Consider the following 22610-nt stretch of genomic DNA (forward strand, 5'->3'; position numbering starts at 1 on the left):
TTACTGCGAGCATAATCCACTCTGTAAAAAATAGTTAAAATAATGTTATTCTCACACTATTTTAAGTTCCAAGTAGCCTGAATACAAGTCTATACTCACTGCTTAGGAGTCTGAAGATGATGATTTAACTCAGATTTGAGGCATTGTAATCCTGAAGCATAATGTATATTCCAGCCAGTTTTATCCCATTTCTGCATAAGTAATAGTATCTTCCACGAAGACAGCACTGCTGATCATTGCTCTAAATCCATTTGTCTAAAAGTAAGTGGTCAGGAAAGTAATTCTCAATACAGATTATTCTCTCTTCTTTTATCTTAAAGATACTTTTGAGATAAATTTTATAAAGACAGGACAAATTAAGAAAAAATTAATTGCTTTTGAGACAGTGACAGAATGTATCTTTAATGTTACGTAACAAGGTAACATCAGATAGAGAGGACAGAATAAAAAGGTTTTAACAAAAATTAAAAGTTCTTCTGGTATTGATAAGACATCTGAACCAAAACCCAGCACATGACTGACTATCTTAGATAGAACTTCTTTATTCATTTTAGAGTCTTTCTATCTAAGTAAACTATCATGAGCTCTTGTATTATTAGGTTGTAGTTTCCTAAATCAGGTAAGCAATCTGTTTCTGAACATGTTTTTTCTACTTCAGATACTTAGACTTGCAATAACATGAGAAAACATACGGTAATCTTTCAATGCAACTTAATAACTCTAAGTTAATGGGCTTTTAATAAAATAAGGAAAGGTTAAAAAATATTTCCTTGAACAGTAGGTAAAACAGCAGGTACTAAATTTTCATTAGAATATGAAATTAGAGTAAGGTTTGATTTATTAAACATAACATTACTTATTAGATTGAGTCAAGTGTCAGAGTGCGTGAAAAAATCTTTTAAAATAGAGCAAACTATTAAAATTTTGTTCTTAGGCAATATAGGGTCATTAATGCTTAATTTCAATGATTATTCAGGTGTAGCCTGTTCTTCCATGTACAGTCAGTTATTTTGTTTATTGTATAGTCTTGTCACAGATACAGTAGCTTACAACTGCATGATGTGTACCATTCTTCATTGTACTCTTACACACAAACCGTTCTTCCAGAACAGCCTGAGTTGTGTGCCATCTCAATTGAAAAATCAAGTTCCAAACCCTATTGGATGCATGAGCCAGAGTGTCAGGGCATGGTACTTTCACCCTACTTAACATCTTACTGTAATGGCATCGATTTCATGGGATAAATGCAGTGATTGGATTTAAATCCAGAGCTGTTAGTCTCTGCCATCTAGGAGGCCATTCCATATAATAGCTATGACTGTCTGCCTTAGCAAGTAGCAGAAAAGTTGCATTTGATCTCAATTTCTCTCCTTCTCCCTTCCAAAATAAGTAGATATTAGCAACAAAACAACAAAACACCACATTGTAAAACTTCTAACATGCAGAATAGAACATCTGAATTTTAAACTACTGGGAGTTAGTGGGGTATCTCCAGACAGCCTTTATTCTCAGGGAAATAAAATAGTAATCCACTTTGCCTCATTTTTTAGTTACTATGTTATCCTAAGGTTATCACATCAATAACTTAAGAGAGGCTAATAGATGCAGTCCAAAGGAGAAGACTCACTGGGAACAGTATCATAGAATCATAGAATTGGCTGGGTTGGAAGGGACCTCAGAGATCATCAAGTCCAACCCTTTTACCACCATTGTGGTTGCTAGACTATGGCACTAAGTGCCACATCCAGTCTCTTTTTAAATAGCTCCAGGGACGGAGAATCCACTACTTCAGTGGGCAGCCCATTCCAATGTCTGATCACTCTCTCTGTAAAGAAATTCTTTCTAATATCTAACCTAAACTTCCCCTGGCACAACTTAAGACCATGCTCTCTTGTCTTGTTGAAAGTTGTCTGGCAAAAGAGACCAACCCCCACCTGGCTACAACCTCCTTTCAGGTAGTTGTAGAGAGCGATGAGGTCTCCCCTGAGCCGCCTCCTCTTTAGGCTGAACAGCCGCAGCTCCCTCAGCCTCTCCTCATAGGGTCTGTGCTCGAGTCCCTTCACCAGCCTGGTTGCCCTCCTTTGGACCTGCTCCAGAACCTCGATATCCTTCCTAAACTGAGGGGCCCAGAACTGGACACAGGACTCAAGGTGTGGCCTCACCAGCACTGAGTACAGGGGCAGAATCACTTCCTTGGACCTGCTGGCCATGCTGTTCCTGATACAGGCCAGGATGCCATTGGCCTTCTTGGCCACCTGGGCACACTGTTGGCTCATGTTAAGCTTCCTGTCAATCCAGGCTCACAGGTCCCTTTCTGCCTGGCTGCTCTCTAGCCACTCTGTCCCCAGCCTGGAGCTCCCCATAGGGTTGTTGTGGCCAAAGTGCAGGACCCAGCACTTGGCCTTGTTAAACCTCATCCCATTGGAATCAGCCCAGCTCTCCAGTCTGTCCAGGTCCCTCTGCAGAGCCCTCCTGCCTTCCAGCTGATCCACACTTCCCCCCAGCTTCGTGTCATCTGCAAATCTGCTGATGATGGACCCAATCCCTTCATCTAAATCATCAATAAAGATATTAAACAGAACTGGGCCCAACATTGATCCCTGGGGGACACCACTAGTGACCGGCTGCCAACTGGATGCAGCCCCATTCAGCACCACTCTCTGGGCCCGGCCCTCCAGCCAGTTGATAACCCAGCACAGGGTGCTCCTGTCGAAGCTGCAGGCTGACAGCTTTTTCAGGAGGATGCTGTGGGAGACGGTGTCAAAGGCTTTGCTGAAGTCCAGGTAGACCTCATCCACAGCCTTCCCCTCATCCACCAGACGGGTCACATGATCATAAAAGGAGATCAGGTTGGTCAGACAGGACCTGCCTTTTCTAAACCCATGTTGGCTGGGTTGAATCCCTTGCCCATTCTGCAGGTGCTGAGGATGATCTGCTCCATGACCCTGCCAGGCACTGAGGTCAGGCTGACGGGCCTGTAGTTTCCTGGGTCCTCTTTCAGGCCCTTTTTGTGGATTGGGGTGACATTCGCCAATTTCCAATCATCTGGGATGTCTCCAGTGAGCCAGGACTGTTGGTAGATGATAGAGAGAGGCTTGGCAAGCTCTTCTGCCAGCTCCCTCATCACCCTTGGGTGGATCCCATCCGGTCCCATAGACTTGTGGGGATCGAAGCATCTCAGTAAGTCACTGACTGTGTACTTCAGGAATACAGGGGGGGGGGGAGTAGCAACTAAAAAGAACTGAATGACAATACATCAATTTTTTAACATCAGAATTTGCCATCCATTGCATTCAGGCACTAGCAATGAGTGAGCATATTATAAAACCTATGCAGTCAAATAGTCTGACTTCATGACTCTTCATGCACGCAGAAGTCACCGGATATACTTAGTGTAGGCAGGAGCAAGGTCTTAGACACTAACTTAAATTTTATTTGTGAACTAAACCATATTTGAAACTTGATAAATTTACAGGTTTGGCTAGGGTTCTATGGCAGGAAGACAGTCTAAGATGATTTAATGTTAGTTTACAGAGTGGTCAGCAGCATAGATTTTGGCATAGGTGGTAGACTAGGCTATACAGTTATGTTATTGTCTATTATGTAATAAAGATCTTGGAGCAAGAGCCAAGTGAACAGCTTGCTTACAAAGATAATAATTCTCTTCCCACACAGTTAACTTGTGTAAGGATATTTTCAATAGAGTTGCAGAAGCATTTGTGTAATAAAGCAAGATCAAATAAAGATATGAGGAGATATCCAGTGTACACAGAAAATCAGTGGTGACAGAAACTAGAAGAGGACATAACTCTATAAATGGTTTATATAACTCTATATATGGTCTCCTCACACAAGCCCATTAACAGTGCAATATATTATAATTTTTTTGTCTTGATGTAATTTCTTTGAGACAGAAAAGTGTTTATTTGTAATTACCCAGTATATTAGAGACAAAAGGTGAATAGCTATACAAACTTTATTACTTGCATGATTTAAATACAAATATAATATAATAAGTTGACACTTTTTCATATTTGCTTTAAAGTAAGTTAAAGAAGTTCCGCTTATCTCATGAATCTAAAACACTAAATCAGATCACAGAGATCCTTTGGAAATTTTCCCTTGATTTAGGAAATATTCACAGGAAAGGTCAGTTTCACAGGGCAGACATTAATTGCTGCACCTTGGATAACAGGATTGAGATCAGAAAAGCTTTTCTAGTATCAGTATATTGATTTATACTATTGAAGACCAATATAGAAAGCTCCTCACCAACTCAGATTCTTCTGATAATAGAACACTGTGTGAAGACCAAGTGAAACAGTGAAACTACAAAATTCTCTTGACTCTAAAACTACCCCTCTAAAACTACCACAATTACAGTTTCTAGCTAAATAATAGGTAGCACTCTTGTCTTACAGAAATGCCAGTTGTTGTACAGAATAAGTAGCCTATTGCACAAAGCTAATTCTTCTGGGTTTTTTTGGCACATGCAGAGATTTCCACAGAGAAGCTTTTCATGTGATTCTGCATCACAAGCACCTAAGCAGGTCAAGTCCTTATGTTACAAAGAAGTTAATATCAGCTGCATTGATTCAAATTAGCAAGTAGGAAGACAAAGCTGCTTTTCTTAAGGATAAAGCTTTTTCTTCCTAGAAGAAAAAACTTTTCTGTGTATCACTCTGTGAAAAGACACAATGCAGGGAATGGATATACTATCTGCACACTATAAGGACAGATTTTACGCTGTACCTACTGACCCAAGTATAAAGAAACAGCTATAGTGGCATATTAATAAATCAATTTCTTGTTACTGGCTTTTTACAATTGTGCTAAAACTCTCCTGAAAAGATCTGTTAGTCTCACTGCAGGAGTAAAAAGTACTGGCAACTATTCATATACTTTAGCAATGGTACCTAATAAATCACTTATTGCAACAGCAATAACTCTGCTATACTGAGACATGATAGTAGCACTTACCTAATAAGGTAGAGAAATTATGATCATTGTGGGAAAAAGAGGCTTAGCATTTATTTGAACAGATTTTTCAATTCTTAAGAACCCCAAAATTGTTATTTTGAAACCAAGTACAAAACTCAAGAAATCAGCATGACAGATGTTACATATGAACAGCCCTGCCCCTTGGAGGGTAGGGGCAGGTGATATCATGGTGGGGGTCTGCTACAGGCCACCTGGCCAAGAAGAGCAAGTGCATTGTCAGATAAGAGCAGCTTCATGTTCACAGTCCCTGGTGCTCATGGGGGATTCCAGCCACCTAAAAATTGGCGAGAGGGAGAGAGGAACCAGTGATAAGACATGCGGTGCGGGGCTTTGTTCTCATCAACAATAATGGGCTGGTGGATAGCATGGAGCTTAACTTCATCCTTTGTTGCAGAATGTTGACAACAAAATGTGTGGAATTTAAGACTTTTAGTGCAGCAAGACAGGTACAAAGCAAGCTCAGTATCCTCATCTTCAGGAGAGCAGTCTTTGACCTCTTCAGGGATCTGCTGGGTAGGGTAGCATCGGATAAAGTCATAGAGGGAAGAAGAGCCCAAGAACACTGGTTAAAGATCATCTCCTCCAAACCCAGAGCAATGTGTCTCAATAAAGAGGAAGGCAGATGAGAATGCCAAGATGCCTGCATGAAGGAATGAGGAGCTCTTGGACACACTCAGATGCAAAAACAAAGTTTACAGAGGGTGGAAGCACGGACAGTTAACCTTGGAAGAGCACAAAGAAAATAAAACAGCTCATCTTATGTGGTGGCATAATCTGAACTATTTTGTAAAATCTTCACGCTGTCTTGATATCAAATGGCAATAGAAGAAAAACCCTGGCGTGCCATTCCCAGGCTCCTCTCTAGTGAGCCCACTTTTACTCCAACTCTCCTTTGAGTCTAATTTAAAGACCGTTCTATGAGAACTCTTTCTCCTGAGCCTGGATCCTTTTCCCTCTTTGAGAGTGTATCCTATTTCTTGCCAGCAGCTGGGGTGTCTTGTAAAGCAGCCCATGGTCATGGGCAGGACACAAAGTCCTGCTGATGATGCCAGTCACATATACATGCATTAATCTGTAGGCTCCTCCTGTTCATCCCCTCATCAATTCTTGCAGCAAGGACAGAGGTAAACACTGCTTGTGTTCCAGACCCCTTAAACAGCCCTGAAATCTCTCTTCATTGCCCTTGGATTTTTTGTTACCATCTCATCACTGCCTACCTGAAAAAACACAAGCAGAGAGTAGTCTGAGGGTTTAACTAGCATAGGGAGTTTTTCTGTACATCCTTGACCTTCGTACCAGGGCAGTAGAAAACTTCCCTATGAGGCCTTCCTCCTCCTGCAGAATCTGGGACAGAATCCCAGAATCTGGACAGAATCCCAGAGTTCTGGTACACTTCAGCCTGGAGAAGCAAGGACTCAAGGGAATTTATTGATGTGTATAAATACCCAATGGAAGGCATGAAGATGACAGAGTCAGACTTTTCTCAGTGATGCCTTGCAGAAGAAGAAGAAATTAGTACAACTGAAATAAAGAAAATAATAATTGAAAGATAAAAGAACCCAAACAACACAACTAGGAGATCATCAAGCACAAGAAGGCAGGTGTTCAGTCTTTTTCCTTTTAAGATATTAAAAACTTGATTAGAAATAGTTCTAAGTAACTGTAGTAATTAGATGTTCTCCAGGTGTTCCTTCCAATCTCAATAACTGCTTTATGGAATTCATTTAATCATTTCATAAACAGAGAGAGACAACTCTCTCAGTGCTGTACATAAGATACTTAATTCTTTTTTCCACCCAAAAGTAGTGAGATTCTTACACAATGTTTGGATTTTGTTTTAAATGCAATATTACAATAGGCAAATATTTGAATATCTATTTTTTAACAATTTTCTTGTGATTCTTTTTCTGTGGAAAATCAGGCAATTTCTTCTGATCGAGAAAATTCAAGAAAATAGACATCTTTACTGATGTAAATTAATACCAGATGATTGTATATAAAGCAGGTATTAGGAATCAAGAGACTAAATTGTAATTCATCTCACACTTCCACCTTAGTTATTTTGAACAGCTACTGAGTTAGACAAAAATCATACCTGGTTGTTAATCAAAAAGTCACCGTAGGTCAAATCCTTACACAAAAGCACATGGGCGCACGCACCCAAACACTGCAATGTGATTAAGGTTTCAAGTAATTACAGCCTGAAACAGTTTGAGAAACAGCAGCTACATACAGGTAATTAAGTCGTCAACAGAGCATCATTATAAAGTATCAGAAGCCTGCAAAGTGCAGGTGGTTAGAGCAGATGTCCTGGACTGCAGAAAGCAGAATGCAAACAAAGTAGCCAGATCAACAGATAGGCAGATATAGAAATATAACTTGTCTACTTACACATAAAAAAGACATGTATATTCTTTGTCTTTTCAGGCTGAAAACATGAAAGATGAGAAACCACCCATGCCCAAAAAAAGATTCAAAATTTCTAGGTACAGTGACTGAAAGTATGCCTTCTTTTTATACCTCCTTTTACATTTAATCATTCTTTTAAATACAAAGAACACCTAATTAAATCCAGTATGCATTTTATTGCTAAAGAGAATGGATAATAAGTGATAGCAATAATAAAGAAGCACCAGAACTCTGGTTTATTATGATGCATGAAGGGCTGATAGCAAAATCAATTTTATTTTCTTTCTATATTTTAGTATATGAGGAAATTAGAAGAAAAGAATACAAAACAAAACAAAATAAATAGCTGGGCAAAATAATGTTAGAATCTTAGGCAAATATATCTCCAACATGATACATACATATATCAGGAAACATAATAAAAAATACTACAGAATATTGAAAAATTATATTTTGTTTAGAAAACTGCAAACAAATTGTTTATTTTTCTTCATTGTAAACCCTAATGATGGGCCAGACTCTGACACTAATCTCTGTTCTTTCTTACGTTGAGTAGTATTTTATTCTAAAAACTAAACCTCATTGAAATAAGTAGCTTTTCTAAGAAAACAAAAAAATCACACTAAGGATGTCAACTAGTAATCAATAATATCTTGATTCTTTTCTAAGGTAGCTCAATGTCCTGTTTCATCTTACTGTGAAGGTATGTACTCAAAAACCTCTGTCCACAAACAGATGAAATTCTGTTTCCCAAAAAACATTTAACAATATGGCACATCTGTCAGGACCTTGCAAAGCACACAGCAAGGTCTGCAACACATTTTATTGATAAAATGTGATATATTTTAACCTCATATACTAGATTAATCTTTCTCATTAGGTGCCTACAATACCAGGTACAAGAATCATAGAATCATAGAATCCTTGGGGTTGGAAGGGACCTCGAAAGATCATCTAGTCCAACCCCCTCTGCCAGAGCAGGGCCACCTAGAGCACTTCGCATAGGAACGTGTCCAGGGGGGTTTTGAATGTCTCCAGTGAAGGAGACTCCACGACCCCCCTGGGCAGCCTGTTCCAGGGCTCTGTCACCCTTACAGTAAAAAAATTTTTTCGAATATTCAACTTGAACCTCCTATGCTCCAATTTACACCCATTACCCCTTGTCCTATCACTGGTCACCACTGAGAAAAGCCTAACTCCATCTCCCTGACACTCACCCCTTACATATTTGAAAACATTGATGAGGTCACCCCTCAGTCTCCTTTTCTCCAAACTAAAGAGACCCAGCTCCCTCAGCCTTTCCTCATAAGGGAGATGTTCCACTCCCTTAATCATCTTAGTAGCTCTGCGCTGGACTCTTTCAAGCACTTCCCTGTCCTTCTTGAACTGAGGGGCCCAGAACTGGACACAATACTCCAGGTGCGGCCTCACCAATGCAGAATAGAGGGGGAGGAGAACCTCTCTTGACCTACTAACCACACCCTTTCTAATGCACCCCAGGATGCCATTGGCCTTCTTGGCCACAAGGGCACATTGCTGGCTCATGGTCATCCTCTTGTCTACCAGGACCCCCAGGTCTCTTTCACCTACACTGCTCTCCAGCAGGTCAGCCCCCAACCTATACTGGGACATCGTGTTGTTCTTCCCCAAATGCAAAACTCTACACTTCCCCTTGTTGAACTTCATCATGTTTCTCTCTGCCCAACTCTCCAGCCTGTCTAAGTCTCTCTGAATGGCAGCACAGCCTTCTGGTGTGTCAGCCACTCCTCCCAGCTTAGTGTCATCAGCAAACTTGCTGAGGGTACATTCTATACCCTCATCCAAGTCGTTGATGAAGATATTGAACAACACCGGTCCCAGTACCGACCCCTGAGGGACTCCACTAGTCACACACCTCCACCCAGATTCTGCCCCATTGACTACAACTCTCTGACTCCTTCCTTTCAACCAGTTCCTGATCCACCTCACTACCTGATCACCAAACCCATACTTGATCAACTTATCTACAAGGATGCTGTGAGAGACGGTGTCAAATGCTTTACTGAAATCAAGATAAACCACATCTACCTCTCTTCCATCATCTATCCACCTAGTAATTTCCTCATAGAAGGCTATGAGGTTAGTCAAACATGATTTACCCTTGATAAAACCATGCTGACTGCTCTTGATGACCCCCATGTCCTTGATATGCCTGGAGATAGTGACAAGAACAAGTTGTTCCATCACCTTTCCAGGGATGGAGGTGAGGCTGACCGGTCTATAGTTACCCGGGTCTTCCTTCTTGCCCTTCTTGTAGACTGGAGTGACATTTGCTATCCTCCAGTCCTCAGGCACCTCTCCTGTTACCCATGACTTACTGAAGATGATGGAGAATCTTTCAACTGCATCTTCACATCATAGCAAAACAAAAACAATTAGGAATTGTACTTTTTTAGTTGGGCTTTGCAGGCATTTGTGTTGATATTGCTTATTGTCATTCAAGCCTTGGTTAACATAAAAATGGGTCACCTGTGCTGGCATCCCTTTCTGGAAAGGACTTTAATTTGTTTTGACTTCAGTTGTACGATAAAATATCATTCAACTTCTATGCATTTGTTTATAGAATCAGATAGCAAACAGCAGACAATAAATGTTCCACTCAGAATTCCTGACATAAGGATTTAGTGAGTCTGATCAAGGGGTGGAAGGATATCGAAATGGTAGAAAGTCATTCTGTGCTTAGCAAGGTTGATATTTGCCACTGAGTTCCCTGAGGGCACAATTTCATTCTTGGTTGGGGAACAGCAGAGTGGAATGGGACAGTGATTTACACAGACAGTGCTAAGAAGTGTGGCAAATGAAGAAGAGGTATGAAAAAAATACTCGAGATTAACAGAGAAATCTAAATTACAAACAATGGCTGTTTATATAAACAACTGTGAAAAGGAAGGAGGGTAGTAGTTCTGATTTTAGGCATGTAATCATAGCCCTGTCTTAAAAGGTTTAAGAGAGCAGGAGAAAGTAAATACAGAAGGTAAGTTACCAGTGCTGAAGCATAACCTTAGTTTTATTACTGTAAATTCTGTAGCTGAGTTTAAGCCAGTTAAGCAAGAACAAGAAAAATGCTATATTTATCTTACTGAAAACTTCATAAAATGGGTTTCTTTAAAGAAATGCCTGACACTAACAGTAATCTCTAATAGTGCCATGGGATCCGTCCAACCTCAGTTGAACAACATTAAGCCCATGTAAATATATATGTGTGCGTGAATGAACAAGCTTTTGTATTTATTAAAAATATGCATACCACTTGTGTTATTTATATAATCTATTGTTTAAACACCTAAAAAATATATGACTAAAATAGTTATGGAGGAAAACATTATAGAAATCTGTCAAAGTATGTTGCTGTTATTCCAGCACTGTACTACTTAATATGGAAGCCCTTTTGTAGATAAAGAACTACCTGATGACCAGATCTCCTGAAGTGAAAGTTAGTGATGTCGATCTAAGCACAAGTACATTTAAAGCATACTACAGGCATCCTTCCCCACACTCCCCAGAGCACAAATGACAGTATAAACAGTATTGATCTAGGAAGTAAACCAGAAACTACATGAAAAAAATGTTACATACTATGTTCAGATCAGCGACACTGAGAATACTCAAGAGGTTGAGCCATATACTAGAAAAAGTGCTGTTTGAAGAAGATAACCAGCATAAAAGCTGACTGCCAGTGTACCTGGAAGTCTGAAGTATGACTTTCTCAGAGACTGCTAAATTGTCTCCCTTACGTAATAATTTTTACAATTCTGCACAGAATGTCCTCCTTGGTTTTCTCTGTTTGCTGCGTCCTAACTTTGGCAATGCTTCTTGTATGTGCTTCTATCTACTTAAATCTGAGTTTTCATGAAAGCAGATGTAAAAAATTCTACGGCTTTTTCCATCATCAACAAATCTAGAAGAAAAATATGTTTTCAGCTTTTTCACATGGTGGCAGTCCTAACTGCCACATGGGCTGGTTGGAGAACAGTGATCCCACAGTCAGAAATTTTGCACAATTGGCTGCTTAGAAGACGGCAACATCCAAGTTTTAAAAGCAATGAGTCATTTAGAGTCTGTCTCCCTCAGCCTTACTAACTGGACTAAAAGGATAGTGGGGAGCTGGAAGGATTTGTATTCTCAAAGTCTGACTGAAGGGAAGGTGAAAGTACAGGCAATTCTTTCCAAATTCCCCAACTTATCTAGTTAGATGACTGAAAAATTCCTTTATATGTCAAACGTGCCAATAAATTATCTGATTGTTTAACAGATAAAACTTGTCAGCAAATCTGGCTAGTCTGACATTCCTTGCATACAGCATGCAGTCTGTTAAGAAAAAAACTTATGCTTTTTTCAGAGAGCAGCTGTATGACTTCCTTGTTTACAGCTCTACTGCAGCACGGCAGATAAATCCAAACCTCCATTTCTGTATCTGTAATTTTGCAGGAAAACTCCTGAGTAGACAGGTATTTATGTGCCTGATTTGCAGGCTCCTGCAAAGCACATTTAAACCCTCCTGCCTACAGGGGGTTCAGCAAGATTTATGTAGGTAGCAACCACACAGACTTAGGAGTCTGCCTGCACACGTTGCACAGTATTATAATGCCTAGTGTGCATTTAGGCACCATATTGGTATCCAGAGAAGTGTGGGGGGAAAAAATCTATGTCTTCAGAAATTTTGATCCTGAATATCAATATTTAAAGCAGTGATATTACAGAATATTCATGCAGCTGCAGAACTTTCATAAGTATTAAAAATAAATCTCCATTAATCTTATTATTATTAATAATTCATACATCCCACTAGCTTTGCATGATCCTTGAAGGAGATCGTAAAAGGAAAAAGCCCTTTCCTGGAAAGATTTTAAAATCCAAATAAGGCAAAGATGAATTAGCATATGCACAAAGCAGGCAAAAAAAGAGAGAATTTAGAAAAGAAGATTAATAAAAACTGTGCCTAATTTAGGGTCAAAAACTATTCATATATTTCACTGGACATAGAGATTAAAGGTACAACAGAGAGATGGCATGTGAGGAGAAAATCATGGAAGTAACTAAGCAGGAAGAAGTAGATTAGTGACCAAAAAAAGGACTCTCAGAGAACACTGTTGCAAAAGACAGTAGCACAAATACTAAAAGATACGCTCTGAACAAATGGAACAACAGAAGAAGCAAGACAGCCTGAAAAGTTCAAACAAAATTAAAAGCAGTTAAAGAACTCGGATTTTCCAATGCCTCTTCTCCCTCTACAAGAAACTGTAGTTAGAAAGCTTATTTTGCTCACTGACTCTCAGCTAGATCGATTTCTGAATGTGACATTTTAAAAATATAATCATCAAGAGACCATTTTCACAGCAGTGCTTTTGTGAGAGAGTTCAGAAGACTGGCAAGAAGCACTATGGAACCCAGATACTGAGAACATTCTGAATCCTACTCTGGGAACTAATGATAAAGAAAGGTCGTTACAAACCATATATCTAATACGCTAATTAAGAAAGGACACAAACATTATGTGTGTGTTTTTTCTGGCACATGACAAAAATACTTGATGACAAGTTCATTCCTGTTCAGTCACAATACAAAAAGTTCAGCTGGTTGGTTTAATAAAAAAATTACTACAGTAAAATTTACCAACTCTCTTTTTAAAATATGGGTTTCCTCTTTAACAAAGAGAATAAATATTTTTTATTGTAATAGACCTTGATATTTCCTAGATTCCCAGAATATAAAATGACTCATGTTTGGACTATGAGCTAATCATCTGTGTATGCAGCCTCTTAAATCACAGTGTTCTGTTTTTACAAGGGCTTAACCATTCAAATATGCATCAAAATATAAGATTTCCAAACTTTTGTTCTCTAAAATATTTTTTTACAGCTGACTTTGCGTGAAGTCCAAATATCGTCTTCAAACACAACTATAGGTGGATTTCTCCATAATTTTTCCCCCATCCTTTGCTAGAACTGAAGAAACCCTGCCACACAAGGCCTTTTGAAACATATTTGTCGTTTCACTGGACTGAGCATGAACAGCCTAATAAGTTGGGCATGGTTCAACTATATTTGTACTTAATTGCACTGCAGAACACTAGAGAAATATAGTAACCATTAACCAGATGGACTGGATCTTTGAGAAAATAGTTGATTTAATATACTCTAAGTCATGAGTATTGTCCCTTGACATGCAGAAAAAAGGCTGGGTTTTAATTTTAAAATTTAAAATAATTAACATGTAAAATACATATTTCCAGTTTAGCAAGGCAAGATGTACATACTGTTAATCATCAGCTGTATTTTTCTCTTTCCAAAGACTCATAAATCAGAGTGGCTTTGTTTCTTTCACATTAAACAATATGAAGAATATTTTTTATGTTAAGATTTGGAATATTATTTGAAATTGTTAGTAGTTATAAAATAAATGAATGGCAGATGTGCATAAGCAGAAGGAAATTTGATTATCAAATAATGGACACTCCTCAAAGTCCAGAATAATGTAGGCATTCAATAACAAAGTCCTATTTTATTAACCACAGGAATGATATCTCCTAACAGCAAAAGCGACTTTGATATTAACCCTGACTGACCTTCTGCAAAGGATCGAAGAATCCCATGCCCAAATTTTTACATTTACTCTAACCACTATTACTCCAAAACCTTTAATAAATAGTGATTTTTAATTTTTTTTCCTTTTCTTCTTATATCTCTATATTTTTTTAACTCAGGTAATACGTTTTGTTCATAACACACACAAGTGATCTAAATCAAAGGTTCTAAATTTAGCCTTTATTTATATAACCTGCCTTTTTCACGTAGTAGTGAATTACCAGGAAGCCAACAGTCTGTAGCAGTCATTGGCATAAGAACTATTAGTATTTTTTTTTCGAAGTATAAAAAGTCAAATTAAAATAATCCTGAATGCTGGCACCATGCTACAGTTTACATTCCTGGTGGACCTCCACCTGGAATGCATATTGTTCAGTATTTGTGCTTTCTGCTATGCAATGCAGTACCTAAAGTACTTATACCAGTGAACTAAAAAACCCGCTATCTATTCCTTTTTTTTTGTTATCTTACTGTCTCTCTTTCCCTCCCTTTCTTCTCAAAGTTTTTCTAGCTTTTTGTCATCTGTAACTTCTACAAAGCTTGCCAAAAAACTTACCCACAGGAAAAGTCATCTCCTGGATCACTTCCATTAGACAAGACTTCCAGTAATACTCAGTTCATCCAACTGCCTCATGGTGACAAATGTTTGCTCTCCTGGTAAATACTTTGAAATTTTCTTCCTATGAGGCAATTCTTGCAGACTTCATCTCTCAGACCAAATTTTTTTTCAGCATCACGCTTATTTAAGGAAACCCTGGCCAATCCTTTAGTTAAAACCAAGGTTGCTTTTCCTTTTTTTAAGAGCCTGTTGGCTGAGGACGGAAGTGCAAGAATATTCCAGCATAAATCTCCTCACCTCAATGAAGGCTGCGGGAGAGGATGCTGTTAAGCAAAGGGACCTACTAATGACAATTAGGGAAGCAAATGGAAGGGATCCATAAGCAAGCCTAAAACACTGTTGCTTTGTATGTGTTGTATAGTGTTTGAGAGTAATTTCTATTAGGAGAGTAGACAAGTTTTGTTTCTACATTAATATACAGTTCTAATGAGTGTCTAATTATATCTCTGATAAATGGTAATAGCAATCTTTGTTAAGTTTCTCGTGTTGCAGTACAAAGACTAAAGAATGAAAAACCAGAAAGTTTTGGGAAAAAAACTCAATAAGAATTTATGTATCTCAAGTAGCAGATAACAGTTGTAGACCATATGTTACTGACTTGTAACCAGAACAGTGCTGATAGCACAACAATGTTTTAGCTATTACCAAACAGTATTTGCACAGCATCAAGGTCTTTTATTTCTCACTAAGCCCATCCCCACTACCAAATAGGCTGAGGGTGGGCAAAAAGCTGAGAGGGGACACATTGGGACAGCTGAATGAATTGACCCTAAAGATGTGCTTCCCACCATGTAACATCAGACACAACGATATCCAGAAGGGAGCTTTTCCAAGGCAAAAAAAAGGAAATACTTTTGGATCACATGGGGTTTTTTGTTTGCTTTTTGGTTGTTTCGTGCTTTTTTTTTCCTTCCTTCAAAACCCCTCTCCTCCCTTCACTTATTCAGCTGAGTATCTTGACTCACAAGTTTTTCTTGTAGCTCTTCTAATTCTGCCCCATCCCATAGCATGGAAGTGAGCAAGTGGCAGGTGGGTGCCAACCCAACACACCAACAAAGCTTCACACAACTTTCCCTCTGCTCTCTGCTCCTACTACCTCTGCCTCATATCTCTTTTCTTGGCAGCTGTGCTTCCTAGTGCTTTTTCCCCTATATTCTTGCCTCGTTTTTTTCACTGTGCACACATTGTGTGAAGCATGGCTAAAGGGATAAGAAGCAGAGCAGTGAGTAGCACAGAACAGCAATCAGTTAGGCTGGCAGCATGAGAAGAAGAAAAATCTTTACTAACTGGGAACAACACACCAGCCCAGCTTAAATGCAGCCTTGCCCCCCATCAGGACTTGACCAGAGAGTGCCAATTATTAACAGGAAAGAAAAAAATAAGTAGCTGACCTAGCAGTTGCTTCCTCTGTATAAAACACAGTAAAATATTATTGGTGTAGTTATGTTTTAAGAATTAAGTATTGTGTTTTCTTAACTTGTTTACTTAACTTGTTAACTGTGTTTTCAACTTGTTTGGGTTTTCTTGTTTCCAGTTAACAAAAATGTGCTTCTTTACTATTTGGTCTGCATTTCATAGATTCCTAACATCCTTCACTGCAGAATGCATTTTTCACTCCAATTTACATCCTATGTCAATTCCTGTATTAAAAGTGTGCATGACTCAAACATCTAAATGAGATAATTTTGTGTAGTCCTTTAATAATAAAGACCCAATTATTTAATTTTTATATCAAATTATATTTTCATATAAAATTATACTTTACATTAAAATTAAAATGTCAATTTAAATATTAAATTTTTGCTATTAAGTATTAAATAGAATTATATCATTATATTTATATTTTTATATTAAATTACCAGTTTCAAAAAGTTTTGTGTGACTGATGTCCCACCTCTTCCATTTTGGTATAAAATGAAAGTAAAGTTTCTACAAATTACCTTTCTATTAACATTCTTGCTCTCATATTGCTGTTTAAATAGTCAGTCACTAACACATAAGTGTATTTCACATTATAACTTAAATTTAGTTTGGTGCTATTTTTTACCAATGACATGACTACCTAAGGGAAAGAAACTCCATTTTCTTATACAATGATGAAATTAAGAAATATCAAAGTACACTGAAAGAACTGTTGCCATTCATAGAGTAAGTAACAGGGAAGCAGCAAAAATTGGAAAACATGCTGAAAATACTACTGACCATTTTGTCCTAATTTTTTTGTTTGTTTTGTTTTTTGGTTTTGGTAGCATGTTATTTGATTACCAAGTCATTCAACTCAAGCTTTGGTCAAAATGTTCACAAAATGGGAATATTAACAGAATGTTATGCCTATTTTATTACTCCAGCAATCTGATGAGTAAGGAAATTGCTTATTTTGCTCGTGTTAGTCCCAGAAACAGTGATAGAGTTATGCAAAAGGCAAATATCTTTGGGTGTATCTCGCGAAGTTTTCTAGCAGACCTTCTTTTACCAAGACAATATGACTGCTAGGTGGAAAATCTTGTTTAGAGTGCTGACAGTAATTTTGCCACACATGGTAGTTTTTCTTGAATTTATATTCCCTGCAAATCAATCAGAATGCGCGTACCAGGGAAGAAGAGATAATTTGGCTAAACAAAGTCTGACAGAAAATATATCTCTGAATAAAACAAACTGTGACTGGAAGAAACCTCCCAACCAGTGATGGTGTGGTGCTCTAAAGCAGCTTCTCACTAGGTGCAATGGGACACCAGCCAACTAGTGCTGAAAAATCTGGTCATTTATTGAATTACAGGACATGTTTCCATATGCAACATGTTTGTGCACTTGACAGGTGAGGCCCATCTTTTTCCCTGACTGAAAAGGGTGCACTATATAATTCTTTGAGATTCTTCAATTTTTTTCCTTTTACTGGTTTTGTCTGGGATTGAGCTAATTTTCTTCATAGAACCCACTATGGTGCTATGCTTTGTATTTGTGACCAAAACATTGTTGATAACCTAGGGATACTTTAGCCATTGCTGAGTAGTGCTTGAAGAGCATCAAGGTCTTTTCTTCTTCTCAAGCTGCTCTACCAGTGAGTAGGCTGGGGATGCACCAGAAGATGAGAGAGAACACAGCTGGGACAGCTCACCCCATCTAAACAAGGGATATCAACTTATGGATGTTGTGTTCATCAATAAAAGATGGGGGAAGAAGGAAGTTATGCTCAGAACTGTGGTGTCTCTCTTCCCAAGGAAGCATGACACAGGATGAAGCCCTGATTTCCTGGTAGTGGTGAAATACCTGCCTGCTGACGGGAAGTAATGGATTAATTCCTTATTTTGCTCTGCTTGTGTGCACAGCTGTTGCTTTCCCTAATAAAGTGTCTTTATCAACCCACTTTACCATTCATATTCTCTCCCCTATCCCACTTGGTGGGAAAGGGAGCAAGTGACTATGGATTGCTTAGCTGCTTGATAGAGTTGACTCAGCTGTTCTCATCTGGTCAGAAATCTTTTTTTGAATCTTTTGTATATATTTCTGAGTAGTGTAGTATAACATTGATTTGGAAAGGAAAAGAGAAAAAAAAGCCAAAAACAAGAAAATAGCTAGGCGTACCTCTCACTAACCATTCCACAATGCTTTATTTTCTGCAACCATCTTAAAGAAATTTGTGAGATCTAGTATTACACCAGTATCTCACTGTCTTTCCCTTGCAATGATTCCCATTCCAGTCAATTAAAACTCCCTTTATTTGCTTTGTAGAATGATGCCCTAGACTACTTGCACCATGAATGAAACTACCTGGAAGCTGCAGACTCTCATGGATCAAGAGAAGCTTTCAAAGAGCACCAGCAAGCTTAAAAAATAGTAGTATCTACCAGCTCTTCCTTTGGAGACCATGACAAGGAAAACTCTCAGAACAGGCCAAGGTGCTCTTTCCTATCATAGCTGTGGATTTATCTTTTGTGATTATTTACTGAAAAAAGTCTATGTCCCAGGCGTCTAAATTAAAATCTATCTATGTGTTCTTCCATCATTGAGTTATTACTCTAGGTGTCCTGTCACATGCATTCTACATAGTATGATAAAACAGGTTTTAATTCAGGAGACCAAAAGAAAGAAGAAACATAATTTTTCATTAATATTACACAGCCTGAACAGAAAGTAATATCCATAAGTACCTGCTTGTAGCATTTTCGTCCACATTTCTTCTGAGCAGTACTTGAAAAAATGGTTCTGTTTATCTTATCACATTAGCTTGGTATTACTTTTTGCTCATAACCATTCAGACATGTTTGACATTTAACATACGCTATTTTGGAAAAGATTGTAATCTTTTAAATAAGTTTTAGGCTTATCTGACAACGCATTTTTCTTGCATACTTCTATCTGCAGATGATGTGATGAAAGATCAAAAAAGTCAGCATCTCTCCCTTCCCTACAAGGAGCTCCTACTCCACTAATCTTAACATTTACAAAGAAGGATGAAAAGACCCATCATTAAGGGTTTTGGACTCTAAATTGCTAATTTTCTATTACAGCTTTTAGGTAACTTTATTTTAAAGTTTTAATACAAGAATACTGATACTGGGAAGCTGGACTGTAAGTTACAGTTCCAGTTACAATATTTAGAAAAGGGAGGTTCTTCTTTTGAAGAAGGAAGGGAAAAAAAGCAAAAAGCCCAGGGATATTTTGACCATTTCAGGCAGTAGGGAGCCCCAGTACTTTTAGAAGTTAGGCTTGTCAAAATCCCCTCTTACAAACCACTGCTGCTTCAGCAACAGCAAATGCCAGCAGGCATCTCTGTTCCCAAGGATCATGAACATAAACCCAGCAGATGACAACTTGGTTCTTTGTGGGAGATGAAGGAAGCCAGATAGATGTACTTCCTCATATACTTCATCTGTGAACTGAGAACTGCAGGGATCTTAAGTTTTTATGATTTTATTTGCATAATGACCAGTATGAGTTCTCATTTCAAAAAAGGAAATGGACTTTCCTGCCTAGAGCCACCACAGTCTGCATCAATTACCCCATCACTTGAGCAGCCAATCCTGCTTAAAATCATCACCCCTTCAGAAAATAAATTCCTTATCAGGAGCTAGGGAGAACTCAGTAGCAGAGCAGATGGAATTGTATACATTACTAGAGATTGCTGAGGTGTGAATCAAATTGATGAGGCTCTTTTAAGAATTAGATGATAAAACATTAAAAGCCCACTTAAATTCTATTTTTCCAGCACCTTATTAACTGTCCCAAAGTACTACTTAGCTTCAGGTAATCATCTCCAAAGAAATTATGAATATTGACACAGATACATATGTAGCCAGCACAACCTTTCTCATGTGATCAGTTCATCACACATGGACTCTGCTGCTTCTTACTTCTCAGGAGAATGACTCCTTAGATTCTTACCCTGCTCTGAAGGTCCCTCCCACAGGAGAGAGTCCTTCATGAACCCCTCCAAATGAGTCCCTCCCACAAAGTTCAGTCCTTCAGGAACAGACATTTCCAGTGTAGGCTTCCCACAGAGTTGTGGCCTTCTGCAGGGTCAGTCACCTCCTCTGGTTCGGGATCCTCGTGTGCTTTAGGTCCACATCTACCCCACCAGGGTCTTTCAAAGGCTGCAGGTTCACATCTGCTCCACTGTGCTCCCCTGTGGGTCTCAAGAAGATAAATGCCACCAAGAGGGTGATCAGGCATTGGAATGGGCTGCCCAGGGAAGGAGTGAATTCTCCAACCCTGGAGATATTTAAAAAGAGACTGGATGTTGCACTAAGTTCCATGGCTAGTAACTGCAGTGGTAGTGGATCAAGGGTTGGACTTGATGATCTCTGAGGTCTCTTCCAACCCAGCCAATTCTATGATTCTATGGGCTGCAGGGAATTTTGCTCGAGCACCTCTTCTACTTCCGGAAGTTATTATCAAGGAATCTTGGAGTATTTTTTTTAAAAGTTTCTTGATAAACTAGAGCACGATCATAATGAAAAAAACCTACCATACTGGAAAAAATGCTTTATAGCCTTCATTGAGTTCTATTTAACATGTCAGAAAGATTAGTAACCTAATTTGTTTGCAAGGGGAAAATACCTCCAAGGAAACAGATATTAGATAGCAGAGAGTTGGTACAAGTGAATTATATTAATACTCAGCATCTGAAAAAGGGACAAGACAAGAGCATTTAATAAAAAATGTGAAGCAGATAATTTGATATTGAAGAGGATCAGGGATATTTTAACATCAGCTAATAACCTTACTCTCACAGAGGATCAACACATCAATTTCAGGAAGAATGAGATCTCCGACGTTTCTCTCTGATAAGTCCTCAAGTGCAAAAAGAGCAGATGACACTTAATGTATGTCTATTGCTATGATCTACAGCTATACTGTTTTCTAACTTTACACTTCATTGTAATGACACCTTGAGAACTGTCTCACTGCATATTTGGGAATAACATAGCTGTTATGTATCATAATGCATTTGCTTAATAACAGTTTGACATAACTATTTAAACAAAACAACTCACTCAATTAAAGGATGGCTACTAAAGCCAGAAGTCTCACTCCCATGAAAAAACAAAAATAACCAGAATTCTCATACTCTATAACATTATAGTTAAAATAAATAATAATAATAAAAAAATTAAATTGCAGAGATTCAAAAAATGAGCCACTAGGGTGATAGAACATAGGTTTGATTGACTCAGTGGATTAAGAACTGGCTTGATGACTGCATACAAAGAGTGGCTGTCAATGGGTCCATGTCCAAGTGCAGGCCAGTGATAAGTGGAGTTCCCCAGGGATCAGTTTATTGGGACTGGTCTTGTTTAACACCTTTGTTGGTGACATCGATGGTGGCATTGAGTGTATTCTCAGCAAGTTTGCTGATTACACCAAGCTGTGTGGTGTGGCTGACAGACTGAAGGGAAGGGATGCCATCCAGGAGCAGGCTGACAGGCTGGAGAGGTGAGTTTATGCCAACCTCATGACGTTCAACAAGACCAAGTGCAAGGTCCTGCATCTGGGTCGAGGCAACTCCAAGCACTGGCATAGGCTGGGGGACTCTCAAGCGAGTCTTTTTCCCTGAGGGAAAGGACTTGGGAGTGCTGGTGGATGAAAAGTTCAACATGAGCCATCGGTGTACACTTGCAGCCCAGAAAGCCAACCGCATCCTCGGCTGCATCAAAAGAAGCATGGCCAGCAGGTCAAGGGAGGTGATTCTCCCCCTCTGCTCTGATCTCATCAGACCCCACGTGGAGTACTGCATCCAGTTCTGGATTCCCTTTTAGAAGAAGGACATGGACACACTACAGTGTGTCCAGAATTGGGCCACGAGAATGATCAGAGGGTTGGAGAACCTCTTCTATGAAGACAGACTGATTTGGGGTTATTCAGTCATGGGAAGACAAGGCTCCGAGGAGACTTTATTGTCAGGTAGTGATGGGACTAGGGGGAACAGATACAAAGTAGAGAAGGATAGATTAGATTGGAAATTAGGAAGAAGTTCTTCACCATGAGGGTGGTGGGACACTGGAACAGGTTGCCCAGAGAAGTGGTGGAAGCCCCATCCCTGGAAGTTCTTAAGACCAGGCTGGACAGGGATCTGAGCAACTTCATCTACTGGAAGATTTCCCCACTCATATCAGGGGTTATGGAATTAGATGAACTTAAAGGTCCCTTCCAACATTGAAAATTATATGATTCTATGATAAGTAAAACAGAAAGGTTAATAGAATATTCCCATACACATATAAATATGTATATACACATATAAATGTATACCCATGCATGGTTATGTGATACCTTTCCCATTACTAACAAACATCTGGGATTACCAGCTCCATTAAAGGATGCCATAACACAAACTTAATGTCACAAAAGCAATCAGTTTTTATGACTTCAATGAACATTTTTCTGAAACAGGTAAAACAGGTAACATGTCAGATAACATCCCATATAATAGTCCACAGAAAAATTTATCACCCATTCCT

This window comes from Calypte anna, chromosome 2, assembly GCF_003957555.1.
Source record: "Calypte anna isolate BGI_N300 chromosome 2, bCalAnn1_v1.p, whole genome shotgun sequence".
Lineage (NCBI taxonomy): Eukaryota > Metazoa > Chordata > Aves > Apodiformes > Trochilidae > Calypte > Calypte anna.